Genomic DNA, 14855 nt, shown 5'->3' with positions numbered 1-14855 from the left:
ACACACTGAAACCTCTTCCCCATACACTGATACCCCTCCCCCACACACTGAAACTACTTCCCCAAAAACTGAAACCTCTTCCCCACACACTGAAACCTCTACCCCACACACTGAAACCCCTTATCCACACACTGAAACCCCTTTCCCACACACTGAAACCCCTTCCCCACACACTGAAACCCATCCCCACACACTGAACCCTCATCCCCACACACTGAAACCCCTTCCCCACACACTGAAACCCCTACCCCACACACTGAAACGCATCCCCACACACTGAAACCTCTTCCCCACACTCTGAAACCCCTTCCCCACACACTGAAACCCATCCCCACACACTGAAACCCTTCCCCACACACTGAAACCTCTTCCCACACACTGAAACATCTTCGCCACAGACTGAAACCCTTCCCCACACACCAAAACCTCTTCCCCACACACTGAAACCTCTTCCCCACACACGGAAACCCCTTCCTCACACACTGAAACCTCTTCCCCTCACACTGAAACCCCTTCCCCACGCTCTGAAACCTCCTCCACACACACTGAAACATCTTCCCCACTCACTGAAACCTCTTCCCCACACACTGAATACTCTTCCACACACACTGAAACATCTTCCCCACACACTGAAACATCTTCCCCACATTCTGAAACCTCTTCAGCACACGCTGAAAATTCTTCCAAACCCACTGAAACCCATCCCCACACACTGAAAACCATTCCACACACACTGAAACCTCTTCCACACAAACTGAAACCACTTCCCTACACACGGAAACCTCCCCTACATACTGAAACCCATCCCCACAAACTGAAACCTGTACCCCACACACTGAAACCTCTTCCCCATACACTGAAAACCTTCCCCACACACTGAAACCCCTTCCCCACAGACTGAAACCCCTTAACCACACACTGAAACCCATCGCCACACACTGAAAACTCTTCCCCACACACTGAAACCCCTTCCCCCACACTGAAACCCATTCCCCACACACTGAAACCCATCCCCACACACTGAAACCCCTTCCACACACAATGAAACATCTTCCACACAAATTGAAACCCCTTCCCCACACACTGAAACCCCTTCCACACACACAGTAACCCTTACCCGCACAAAGAAAAGCCTTCCCCAAACACTGAAACCCCTTCCCCACGCACTGAACCACTTCCCCACACACTGAAACCCATTCCCCACAAACTGAAACCCATCCCCACAGACTGAAACACATCCCCACAGACTGAAACCCCTTCCCCACACACTGAAACCCATCCCCACACACTGAAACCCCTTCCACACTCACTGAAACCTTTCCCTGCAGACTGAAACCCTTCCCCACACACAGAAACCTCTTCCCCACAAACTGAAACCCCTTCCCCAAACACAGAAAGCCATCCCCACACACTGAAGCCTGTTCCCCACACACTGCAACCTCTTCCCCACACACTGAAACCCCTTCCCCACACAGAGAAACCCCTTCCCCACACATTGAAACCTCTTCCCCACACACTGAAACCCCTTATCCACACACTGAAACCCCTTTCCCACACACTGAAACCTCTTCCCCACACACTGAAACCTCTTCCGCACAGACAGAAACCCCTTCCCCACACACTGAAAACCATCCCCACACACTGAAACCCCTTCCACACACACTGAAACATATTCCACACAATCTGAAACCCCTTCCCCACACACTGAAACCCCTTCCACACACACTGTAAGCCCTTCCCCGCACAATGAGACGCCTTCCCCACACACTGACACCCCTTTCCCAAGCACTGAAACCTCTTCCCCACACACTGAAACCCCTTCCCCACAAACTGAAACCCTTTCCCCAAACACAGAAAGCCATCCCTGCACACTGAAACATCATCCCCACAAACTGAAACCGCTTCCCCACACACTGACGCCCATCCCCACACACTGAAACCTCTTCCCCACACACTGCAACCTCTTCCCGACACACTGAAACCCCTTCCCCACACACAGAAACCCCTTCCCCGCACACTGAAACATCTTCCCCACACACTGAAACCCCTTCCCCCCAGACTGAAACCACTTGCCCACACACTGAAACCTCTTCCCCACACACTGAAACCTCTTCCCCACACACTGAAACCTCTTCCCCACACACTGAAACCCCTTATCCACGCACTGAAACCCCTTCGCCACACACAGAAACCTCTTACCCACACACTGAAAACTCTTCCACATAGGCAGAACCCCCTTCCCCACACACTGAAAACCATCCCCACACACTGAAACCTCATCCCCACACACTGAAACCCCTTCCCCACACACTGAAACCCTTCCCCACACACTGAAACCTCTTCCCCACACACTGCAACCTCTTGCCCACACACTGAAACACCTTCCCCACACACAGAAACCCCTTCCCCACACACTGAAACCTCTTCCCCACACGCTGAAACCCCTTCCCCACACACTAAAACCCATCCCCACACACTGAAACCCTTCCCCACACACTGAAACCCATCCACACACACTGAAACCTCTTCCACACACACTGAAACCTTACCCTACAGACTGAAACCCTTCCCCACACACTGAAACCCCTTCCCCACAAACCGAAACCCCTTCCCCAAACACAGAAAGCCATCCCCACACACTGAAACCTATTCCCCGCACACTGAAACCGCTACCCCACACACTGAAACCCATCCCCACACCCTGAAACCTCTTCCCCCCACACTGCAACCTCTTCCCCACACACTGAAACACCTTCCCCACACACAGAAACCCCTTCCCCACACACTGAAACCTCTTCCCCACACTCTGCAACCCCTTCCCCACACACTGAAACGCTTACCCACACACTGTAACCTCTTCCCCACACACTGAAACCTCTTCCCCACACACTGAAACCTCTTCCCCACACACTGAAACCTCTTCCCCACACGCTGAAACTTCTTCCAAACACACTGAAACCCATCCGCACACACTGAAAACCCTTCCACACACACTGAAACCTCTTCTACACAAACTGAAACCCCTTCCCCACACACGGAAACCTCTTCTGCACACACTGAAACCCCTTCCCTACACACTGAAACCCATCCCCACAAACTGAAACCTGTACCCCACACACTGAAACCTCTTCCCCACACACTGAAAACCTTCCCCACACACTGAAACCCCTCCCCCACACACTGAAACCCATCCCCACACACTGAAACCTCTTACCCACACACTGCAACCTCTTCCCCACACACTGCAACCTCTTCCCCACACACTGAAACCCCTTCCCCACACACATAACCCCCTTCCCCAAACACTGAAACCTCATCCCCACACACTGAAATCCCTTCCCCACAGACTGAAACCCATCCCCACACGTTGAAACCCTTCCCCACACACTGAAACCTCTTCCCACACACTGAAACCTCTTGCCCACACACTGCAACCTCTTGCCCACACACTGAAACCCCTTCCCCACACACAGAAAACCCTTCCCCACACACTGAAACCTCTTCCCCACACACTGCAACCTCTTCCCGACACACTGAAACCCCTTCCCCACACACAGAAACCCCTTCCCCGCACACTGAAACATCTTCCCCACACACTGAAACCCCTTCCCCACAGACTGAAACCACTTGCCCACACACTGAAACCTCTTCCCCACACACTGAAACCTCTTCCCCACACACTGAAACCCCTTATCCACGCACTGAAACCCCTTCGCCACACACAGAAACCTCTTACCCACACACTGAAAACTCTTCCACATAGGCAGAACCCCCTTCCCCACACACTGAAAACCATCCCCACACACTGAAACCTCATCCCCACACACTGAAACCCCTACCCCACACACTGAAACCCTTCCCCACACACTGAAAACCCTTCCAAACACACTGAAACCTCTTCCCCACACACTGCAACCTCTTGCCCACACACTGAAACACCTTCCCCACACACTGAAACCCCTTCCCCACACACTGAAACCTCTTCCCCACACTCTGAAACCCCTTCCCCACACACTAAAACCCATCCCCACACACTGAAACCCTTCCCCACACACTGAAACCCATCCCCACACACTGAAACCTCTTCCACACACACTGAAACCTTTCCCTACAGACTGAAACCCTTCCCCACACACTGAAACCCCTTCCCCACAAACAGAAACCCCTTCCCCAAACACAGAAAGCCATCCCCACACACTGAAACCTATTCCCCGCACACTGAAACCGCTACCCCACACACTGAAACCCATCCCCACACCCTGAAACCTCTTCCCCCCACACTGCAACCTCTTCCCCACACACTGAAACACCTTCCCCACACACAGAAACCCCTTCCCCACACACTGAAACCTCTTCCCCACACACTGAAACCTCTTCCCCACACACTGAAACCTCTACCCCACACACTGAAACCTCTTCCCCACACGCTGAAACTTCTTCCAAACACACTGAAACCCATCCGCACACACTGAAAACCCTTCCACACACACTGAAACCTCTTCTACACAAACTGAAACCCCTTCCCCACACACGGAAACCTCTTCTGCACACACTGAAACCCCTTCCCTACACACTGAAACCCATCCCCACAAACTGAAACCTGTACCCCACACACTGAAACCTCTTCCCCACACACTGAAAACCTTCCCCACACACTGAAACCCCTCCCCCACACACTGAAACCCATCCCCACACACTGAAACCTCTTACCCACACACTGCAACCTCTTCCCCACACACTGCAACCTCTTCCCCACACACTGAAACCCCTTCCCCACACACTGAAACCCCTTCCCCACACACTGAAACCTCATCCCCACACACTGAAATCCCTTCCCCACAGACTGAAACCCATCCCCACACGTTGAAACCCTTCCCCACACACTGAAACCTCTTCCCACACACTGAAACCTCTTCCCCACACACTGCAACCTCTTGCCCACACACTGAAACCCCTTCCCCACACACAGAAAACCCTTCCCCACACACTAAAACCTCTTCCCCACACTCTTAAACCCCTTCCCCACACACTGAAACCCATCCCCACACACTGAAACCCTTCCCCACACACTGAAACCCATCCCCACACACTGAAAACTCTTCCACACACAATGAAACCTTTCCCTACAGACTGAAACCCTTCCCCACACACTGAAACCCCTTCCCCACAAACTGAAACCCCTTCCCCAAACACAGAAAGCCATCCACACACACTGAAACCTCTTCCCCACACACTGAAACCGCTACCCCACACGCTGAAACCCATCCCCACACACTGAAGCCTCTTCCCCAAACACTGCAACCTCTTCCCCACACACTGAAACACCTTACCCACACACAGAAACCCCTTCCCCACACACTGAAACCTCTTCCCCACACACTGAAAACGCTACCCCACACACTGAAACCCATCCCCACTCACTGAATCCCCTTTCCCACACACTGAAACCTCTTACCCACACACTGAAACCTCTTCCCCATACACTGATACCCCTCCCCCACACACTGAAACTACTTCCCCAAAAACTGAAACCTCTTCCCCACACACTGAAACCTCTACCCCACACACTGAAACCCCTTATCCACACACTGAAACCCCTTTCCCACACACTGAAACCCCTTCCCCACACACTGAAACCCATCCCCACACACTGAACCCTCATCCCCACACACTGAAACCCCTTCCCCACACACTGAAACCCCTTCCCCACACACTGAAACGCATCCCCACACACTGAAACCTCTTCCCCACACTCTGAAACCACTTCCCCACACACTGAAACCCATCCCCACACACTGAAACCCTTCCCCACACACTGAAACCTCTTCCCACACACTGAAACATCTTCGCCACAGACTGAAACCCTTCCCCACACACTAAAACCTCTTCCCCACACACTGAAACCTCTTCCCCACACACGGAAACCTCTTCCCCACACACGGAAACCCCTTCCCCACACACTGAAACCCCTTCCCCACGCACTGAAACCTCCTCCACACACACTGAAACATCTTCCCCACTCACTGAAACCTCTTCCCCACACACTGAAACTCCTTCCCCACGCACTGAATACTCTTCCACACACACTGAAACATCTTCCCCACATTCTGAAACCTCTTCAGCACACGCTGAAAATTCTTCCAAACCCACTGAAACCCATCCCCACACACTGGAAACCATTCCACACACACTGAAACCTCTTCCACACAAACTGAAACCCCTTCCCTACACACGGAAAGCTCCCCTACATACTGAAACCCATCCCCACAAACTGAAACCTGTACCCCACACACTGAAACCTCTTCCCCACTCACTGAAAACCTTCCCCACACACTGAAACCCCTTCCCCACAGACTGAAACCCCTTAACCACACACTGAAACCCATCGCCACACACTGAAAACTCTTCCCCATACACTGAAACCCCTTCCCCCACACTGAAACCCATTCCCCACACACTGAAACCCATCCCCACACACTGAAACCCCTTCCACACACAATGAAACATCTTCCACACAAATTGAAACCCCTTCCCCACACACTGAAACCCATTCCCCACAAACTGAAACCCATCCCCACAGACTGAAACACATCCCCACAGACTGAAACCCCTTCCCCACACACTGAAACCCATCCCCACACACTGAAACCCCTTCCACACACACTGAAACCTTTCCCTGCAGACTGAAACCCTTCCCCACACACTGAAACCTCTTCCCCACAAACTGAAACCCCTTCCCCAAACACAGAAAGCCATCCCCACACACTGAAACCTGTTCCCCACACACTGCAACCTCTTCCCCACACACTGAAACCCCTTCCCCACACACAGAAACCCCTTCCCCACACATTGAAACCTCTTCCCCACACACTGAAACCCCTTATCCACACACTGAAAACCGTCCCCACACACTGAAACCCCTTCCACACACACTGAAACATATTCCACACAATCTGAAACCCCTTCCCCACACACTGAAACCCCTTCCACACACACTGAAACCTCTTCCCCACACACTGAAACCCCTTCCCCACACACTGTAAGCCCTTCCCCGCACAATGAGACGCCTTCCCCACACACTGAAACCCCTTTCCCACGCACTGAAACCTCTTCCCCACACACTGAAACCCCTTCCCCACAAACTGAAACCCTTCCCCACAGACTGAAACACTTCACCACAGACTGAAACCCCTTCCCCACACACTGAAACCCATCCCCACACACTGAAAACTCTTCCACACACACTGAAACCTTTCCCTGCAGACTGAAACCCTTCCCCACACTCTGAAACCTCTTCCCCACAAACTGAAACCCCTTCCCCAAACACAGAAAGCCATCCCTGCACACTGAAACCTCTTCCCCACAAACTGAAACCGCTTCCCCACACACTGACACCCATCCCCACACACTGAAACCTCTTCCCCACACACTGCAACCTCTTCCCCACACACTGAAACCCCTTCCCCACACACATAAACCCCTTCCCCACACGCTGAAACATCTTCCCCACACAGTGAAACCCCTTCCCCACAGACTGAAACCACTTGCCCACACACTGAAACCTCTTCCCCACACACTGAAACCTCTTCCCCACGCACTGAAACTCCTTATCCACGCACTGAAACCCCTTCGGCACACACTGAAACCTCTTACCCACACACTGAAAACTCTTCCACACAGACAGAACCCCCTTCCCCACACACTGAAAACCATCCCCACTCACTGAAACCTCATCCCCACACACTGAAACCCCTTCCCCACACACTGAAACCCTTCCCCACACACTGAAACCTCTTCCCCACACACTGCAACCTCTTGCCCACACACTGAAACACCTTCCCAACACACAGAAACCCCTTAGCCACACACTGAAACCTCTTCCCCAAACTCTGAAACCCCTTCCCCACACACTAAAACCCATCCCCACACACTGAAACCCTTCCCCACACACTGAAACCCATCCCCACACACTGAAACATCTTCCACACACACTGAAACCTTTCCCTGCAGACTGAAACCCTTCCCCACACTCTGAAACCTCTTCCCCACAAACTGAAACCCCTTCTCCAAACACAGAAAGCCATCCCTGCACACTGAAACCTCTTCCCCACACACTGAAACCGCTTCCCCACACACTGACACCCATCCCCACACACTGAAACCTCTTCCCCACACACTGCAACCTCTTCCCCACACACTGAAACCCCTTCCCCACACGCTGAAACCCCTTCCCCACACGCTGAAACATCTTCCCCACACACTGAAACCCCTTCCCCACAGACTGAAACCACTTGCCCACACACTGAAAACTCTTCCCCACACACTGAAATCTCTTCCCCACGCACTGAAACCCCTTATCCACGCACTGAAACCCCTTCGGCACACACTGAAACCTCTTACCCACACACTGAAAACTCTTCCACACAGACAGAACCCCCATCCCCACACACTGAAAACCATCCCCACACACTGAACCCTCATCCCCACACACTGAAACCCCTTCCCCACACACTGAAACCCTTCCCCACACACTGAAACCTCTTGCCCACACACTGCAACCTCTTGCCCACACACTGAAACACCTTCCCCACACACAGAAACCCCTTCCCCACACACTGAAACCTCTTCCCCACACTCTGAAACCCCTTCCCCACACACTAAAACCCATCCCCACACACTGAAACCCTTCCCCACACACTGAAACCCATCCCCACACACTGAAACCTCTTCCACACACACTGAAACCTTTCACTACAGACTGAAACCCTTCCCCACACACTGAAACCCCTTCCCCACAAACAGAAACCCCTTCCCCAAACACAGAAAGCCATCCCCACACACTGAAACCTATTCCCCGCACACTGAAACCGCTACCCCACACACTGAAACCCATCCCCACACCCTTAAACCTCTACCCCCCACACTGCAACCTCTTCCCCACACACTGAAACACCTTCCCCACACACAGAAACCCCTACCCCACACACTGAAACCTCTTCCCCACACACTGCAACCCCTTCCCCACACACTGAAACGCTTTCCCACACACTAAAACCTCTTCCCCACACACTGAAACCTCTTCCCCACACACTGAAACCTCTTCCCCACACACTGAAACCTCTTCCCCACACACTGAAACCTCTACCCCACACATTGAAACCTCTTCCCCACACGCTGAAACTTCTTCCAAACACACTGAAACCCATCCCCACACACTGAAACCCCTTCCACAATCACTGAAACCTCTTCTACACAAACTGAAACCCCTTCCCCACACACGGAAACCTCTTCTGCACACACTGAAACCCCTTCCCTACACACTGAAACCCATCCCCACAAACTGAAACCTGTACCTCACACACTGAAACCTCTTCCCCACACACTGAAAACCTTCCCCACACACTGAAACCCCTTCCCCACACACTGAAACCCATCCCCACACACTGAAACCTCTTACCCACACACTGCAACCTCTTCCCCACACACTGCAACCTCTTCCCCACACACTGAAACCCCTTCCCCACACACATAACCCCCTTCCCCACACACTGAAACCTCATCCCCACACACTGAAATCCCTTCCCCACAGACTTAAACCCATCCCCACACGTTGAAACCCTTCCCCACACACTGAAACCTCTTCCCACACACTGAATCCTCTTCGCCACAGACTGAAACCCTTCCCCACACACTAAAACCTCTTCCCCACACACTGATACCTCTTCCCCACACACTGAAACCCCTTCCCCGCACACTGAAACCTCTTTCCCACACACTGAATCCCCTTCACCACACCCTGAAACCCCTTCCCCACACACTGAAACCTCTTCCCCACGCACTGAAACCCCTTCCCCACAGACTGAAACCCCTTCCCCACACTCTGAAAACTCTTCCCCACACACTGAAATCTCTTCCCCGCACACTGAAACCACTTCCACACACACTGAAACCTCTTCCACACAAACTGAAACCCCTTCCCCAGACACTGAAACCCCTTCCCCACACACTGAAACTCCTTCCCCACGCAATGAAACCTCTTCAACACACACTGAAACATCTTCCCCACACACTGAAACCTCTTCCCCACACACTGAAAACCTTCCCCACACACTGAAACCCCTTCTCCACAGACTGAAACCCCTCCAGCAAACACTGAAACCCATCCCCACACACTGAAATCTCTTCCCCACAAACTGAAACCCATCCCCACACTCTGAAACCCCTTCCACACACACTGAAACATCTTCAACACAAACTGAAACACCTTCCACACACACTGAAACCCCTTCCCAGCACAATGATACGCCTTCCGCACACACTGAAACCCCTTCCCCACGCACTGAAACCTCTTCCCCACACACTGAAATCCCTTCCCCACAAACTGATACCCATCCCCAAAGACTGAAACACATCCCCACAGGTTGAAACCCCTTCCCCTCACACTGAAACCCATCCCCACACACTGAAACGTCTTCCACACACACAGAAAGCCATCCCCACACACTGAAACCTCTTCCCCACACACTGAAACCACTTCCCCAAACACAGAAAGCCATCCCCACACACTGAAACCCCTTCCCCAGGCACTGAAACCCCTTCCCCACACACTGAAACTCCTTCCCCACGCAATGAAACCTCTTCAACACACACTGAAACATCTTCCCCACACACTGAAACCTCTTCCCCACAAGCTGAAACTTCTTCCAAACCCACTGAATCCCATCCCCATACACTGAAACCTTTCCCTACACACTGAAAATCCATCCCCACAACTGAAACCTGTACCCCACACACTGAAACCTCTTCCCCACACACTGAAAACCTTCCCCACACACTGAAACCCCTTCTCCACAGACTGAAACCCCTCCAGCAAACACTGAAACCCATCCCCACACACTGAAATCTCTTCCCCACAAACTGAAACCCATCCCCACACACTGAAACCCCTTCCACACACACTGAAACATCTTCAACACAAACTGAAACACCTTCCACACACACTGAAACCCCTTCCCAGCACAATGATACGCCTTCCGCACACACTGAAACCCCTTCCCCACGCACTGAAACCTCTTCCCCACACACTGAAATCCCTTCCCCACAAACTGAAACCCATCCCCAAAGACTGAAACACATCCCCACAGGTTGAAACCCCTTCCCCTCACACTGAAACCCATCCCCACACACTGAAACGTCTTCCACACACACAGAAAGCCATCCCCACACACTGAAACCTCTTCCCCACACACTGAAACCCCTTCCCCACACACTGAAACCCATACACACACACTGAATCCCCTTATCCACACACTGAAACACCTTTCCCACACACTGAAACCTCTTCCCCACACACTGAAACCCCTTCCCCACACACTGAAACCCATCCCCACACACTGAAACCCCTTATCCAAACACTGAAACCCCTTTCCCACACACTGAAACCCCTTCCCCACACACGGAAACCTCTTCTGCACACACTGAAACCCCTTCCCTACACACTGAAACCCATCCCCACAAACTGAAACCTGTACCCCACACACTGAAACCTCTTCCCCACACACTGAAAACCTTCCCCACACACTGAAACCCCTTCCCCACACACTGAAACCCATCCCCACACACTGAAACCTCTTACCCACACACTGCAACCTCTTCCCCACACACTGCAACCTCTTCCCCACACACTGAAACCCCTTCCCCACACACATAACACCCTTCCCCACACACTGAAACCTCATCCCCACACACTGAAATCCCTTCCCCACAGACTGAAACCCATCCCCACACGTTGAAACCCTTCCCCACACACTGAAACCTCTTCCCACACACTGAATCCTCTTCGCCACAGACTGAAACCCTTCCCCACACACTAAAACCTCTTCCCCACACACTGATACCTCTTCCCCACACACTGAAACCCCTTCCCCGCACACTGAAACCTCTTTCCCACACACTGAATCCCCTTCACCACACCCTGAAACCCCTTCCCCACACACTGAAACCTCTTCCCCACGCACTGAAACCCCTTCCCCACAGACTGAAACCCCTTCCCCACACTCTGAAAACTCTTCCCCACACACTGAAATCTCTTCCCCGCACACTGAAACCACTTCCACACACACTGAAACCTCTTCCACACAAACTGAAACCCCTTCCCCAGACACTGAAACCCCTTCCCCACACACTGAAACTCCTTCCCCACGCAATGAAACCTCTTCAACACACACTGAAACATCTTCCCCACACACTGAAACCTCTTCCCCAAACGCTGAAACTTCTTCCAAACCCACTGAATCCCATCCCCACACACTGAAACCTTTCCCTACACACTGAAAACCCATCCCCACAACTGAAACCTGTACCCCACACACTGAAACCTCTTCCCCACACACTGAAAACCTTCCCCACACACTGAAACCCCTTCTCCACAGACTAAAACCCCTCCAGCAAACACTGAAACCCATCCCCACACACTGAAATCTCTTCCCCACAAACTGAAACCCATCCCCACACTCTGAAACCCCTTCCACACACACTGAAACATCTTCAACACAAACTGAAACACCTTCCACACACACTGAAACCCCTTCCCAGCACAATGATACGCCTTCCGCACACACTGAAACCCCTTCCCCACGCACTGAAACCTCTTCCCCACACACTGAAATCCCTTCCCCACAAACTGAAACCCATCCCCAAAGACTGAAACACATCCCCACAGGTTGAAACCTCTTCCCCTCACACTGAAACCCATCCCCACACACTGAAACGTCTTCCACACACACAGAAAGCCATCCCCACACACTGAAACCTCTTCCCCACACACTGAAACCACTTCCCCAAACACAGAAAGCCGTCCCCACACACTGAAACCCCTTCCCCAGACACTGAAACCCCTTCCCCACACACTGAAACTCCTTCCCCACGCAATGAAACCTCTTCAACACACACTGAAACATCTTCCCCACACACTGAAACCTCTTCCCCACAAGCTGAAACTTCTTCCAAACCCACTGAATCCCATCCCCACACACTGAAACCTTTCCCTACACACTGAAAATCCATCCCCACAACTGAAACCTGTACCCCACACACTGAAACCTCTTCCCCACACACTGAAAACCTTCCCCACACACTGAAACCCCTTCTCCACAGACTGAAACCCCTCCAGCAAACACTGAAACCCATCCCCACACACTGAAATCTCTTCCCCACAAACTGAAACCCATCCCCACACACTGAAACCCCTTCCACACACACTGAAACATCTTCAACACAAACTGAAACACCTTCCACACACACTGAAACCCCTTCCCAGCACAATGATACGCCTTCCGCACACACTGAAACCCCTTCCCCACGCACTGAAACCTCTTCCCCACACACTGAAATCCCTTCCCCACAAACTGAAACCCATCCCCAAAGACTGAAACACATCCCCACAGGTTGAAACCCCTTCCCCTCACACTGAAACCCATCCCCACACACTGAAACGTCTTCCACACACACAGAAAGCCATCCCCACACACTGAAACCTCTTCCCCACACACTGAAACCCCTTCCCCACACACTGAAACCCATACACACACACTGAATCCCCTTATCCACACACTGAAACACCTTTCCCACACACTGAAACCTCTTCCCCACACACTGAAACCCCTTCCCCACACACTGAAACCCATCCCCACACACTGAAACCCCTTATCCAAACACTGAAACCCCTTTCCCACACACTGAAACCCCTTCCCCACACACGGAAACCTCTTCTGCACACACTGAAACCCCTTCCCTACACACTGAAACCCATCCCCACAAACTGAAACCTGTACCCCACACACTGAAACCTCTTCCCCACACACTGAAAACCTTCCCCACACACTGAAACCCCTTCCCCACACACTGAAACCCATCCCCACACACTGAAACCTCTTACCCACACACTGCAACCTCTTCCCCACACACTGCAACCTCTTCCCCACACACTGAAACCCCTTCCCCACACACATAACACCCTTCCCCACACACTGAAACCTCATCCCCACACACTGAAATCCCTTCCCCACAGACTGAAACCCATCCCCACACGTTGAAACCCTTCCCCACACACTGAAACCTCTTCCCACACACTGAATCCTCTTCGCCACAGACTGAAACCCTTCCCCACACACTAAAACCTCTTCCCCACACACTGATACCTCTTCCCCACACACTGAAACCCCTTCCCCGCACACTGAAACCTCTTTCCCACACACTGAATCCCCTTCACCACACCCTGAAACCCCTTCCCCACACACTGAAACCTCTTCCCCACGCACTGAAACCCCTTCCCCACAGACTGAAACCCCTTCCCCACACTCTGAAAACTCTTCCCCACACACTGAAATCTCTTCCCCGCACACTGAAACCACTTCCACACACACTGAAACCTCTTCCACACAAACTGAAACCCCTTCCCCAGACACTGAAACCCCTTCCCCACACACTGAAACTCCTTCCCCACGCAATGAAACCTCTTCAACACACACTGAAACATCTTCCCCACACACTGAAACCTCTTCCCCAAACGCTGAAACTTCTTCCAAACCCACTGAATCCCATCCCCACACACTGAAACCTTTCCCTACACACTGAAAACCCTTCCCCACAAACTGAAACCCATCCCCAAAGACTGAAACACATCCCCACAGGTTGAAACCCCTTCCCCTCACACTGAAACCCATCCCCACACACTGAAACGTCTTCCACACACACAGAAAGCCATCCCCACACACTGAAACCTCTTCCCCACACACTGAAACCCCTTCCCCACACACTGAAACCCATACACACACACTGAATCCCCTTATCCACAC

This window comes from Heterodontus francisci, chromosome 25 (assembly GCF_036365525.1).
Source record: "Heterodontus francisci isolate sHetFra1 chromosome 25, sHetFra1.hap1, whole genome shotgun sequence".
Classification (NCBI taxonomy): Eukaryota; Metazoa; Chordata; class Chondrichthyes; order Heterodontiformes; family Heterodontidae; genus Heterodontus; species Heterodontus francisci.
The sequence above is the reverse complement of the archived record's forward strand: the minus strand, read 5'-3'. Positions refer to the sequence as shown.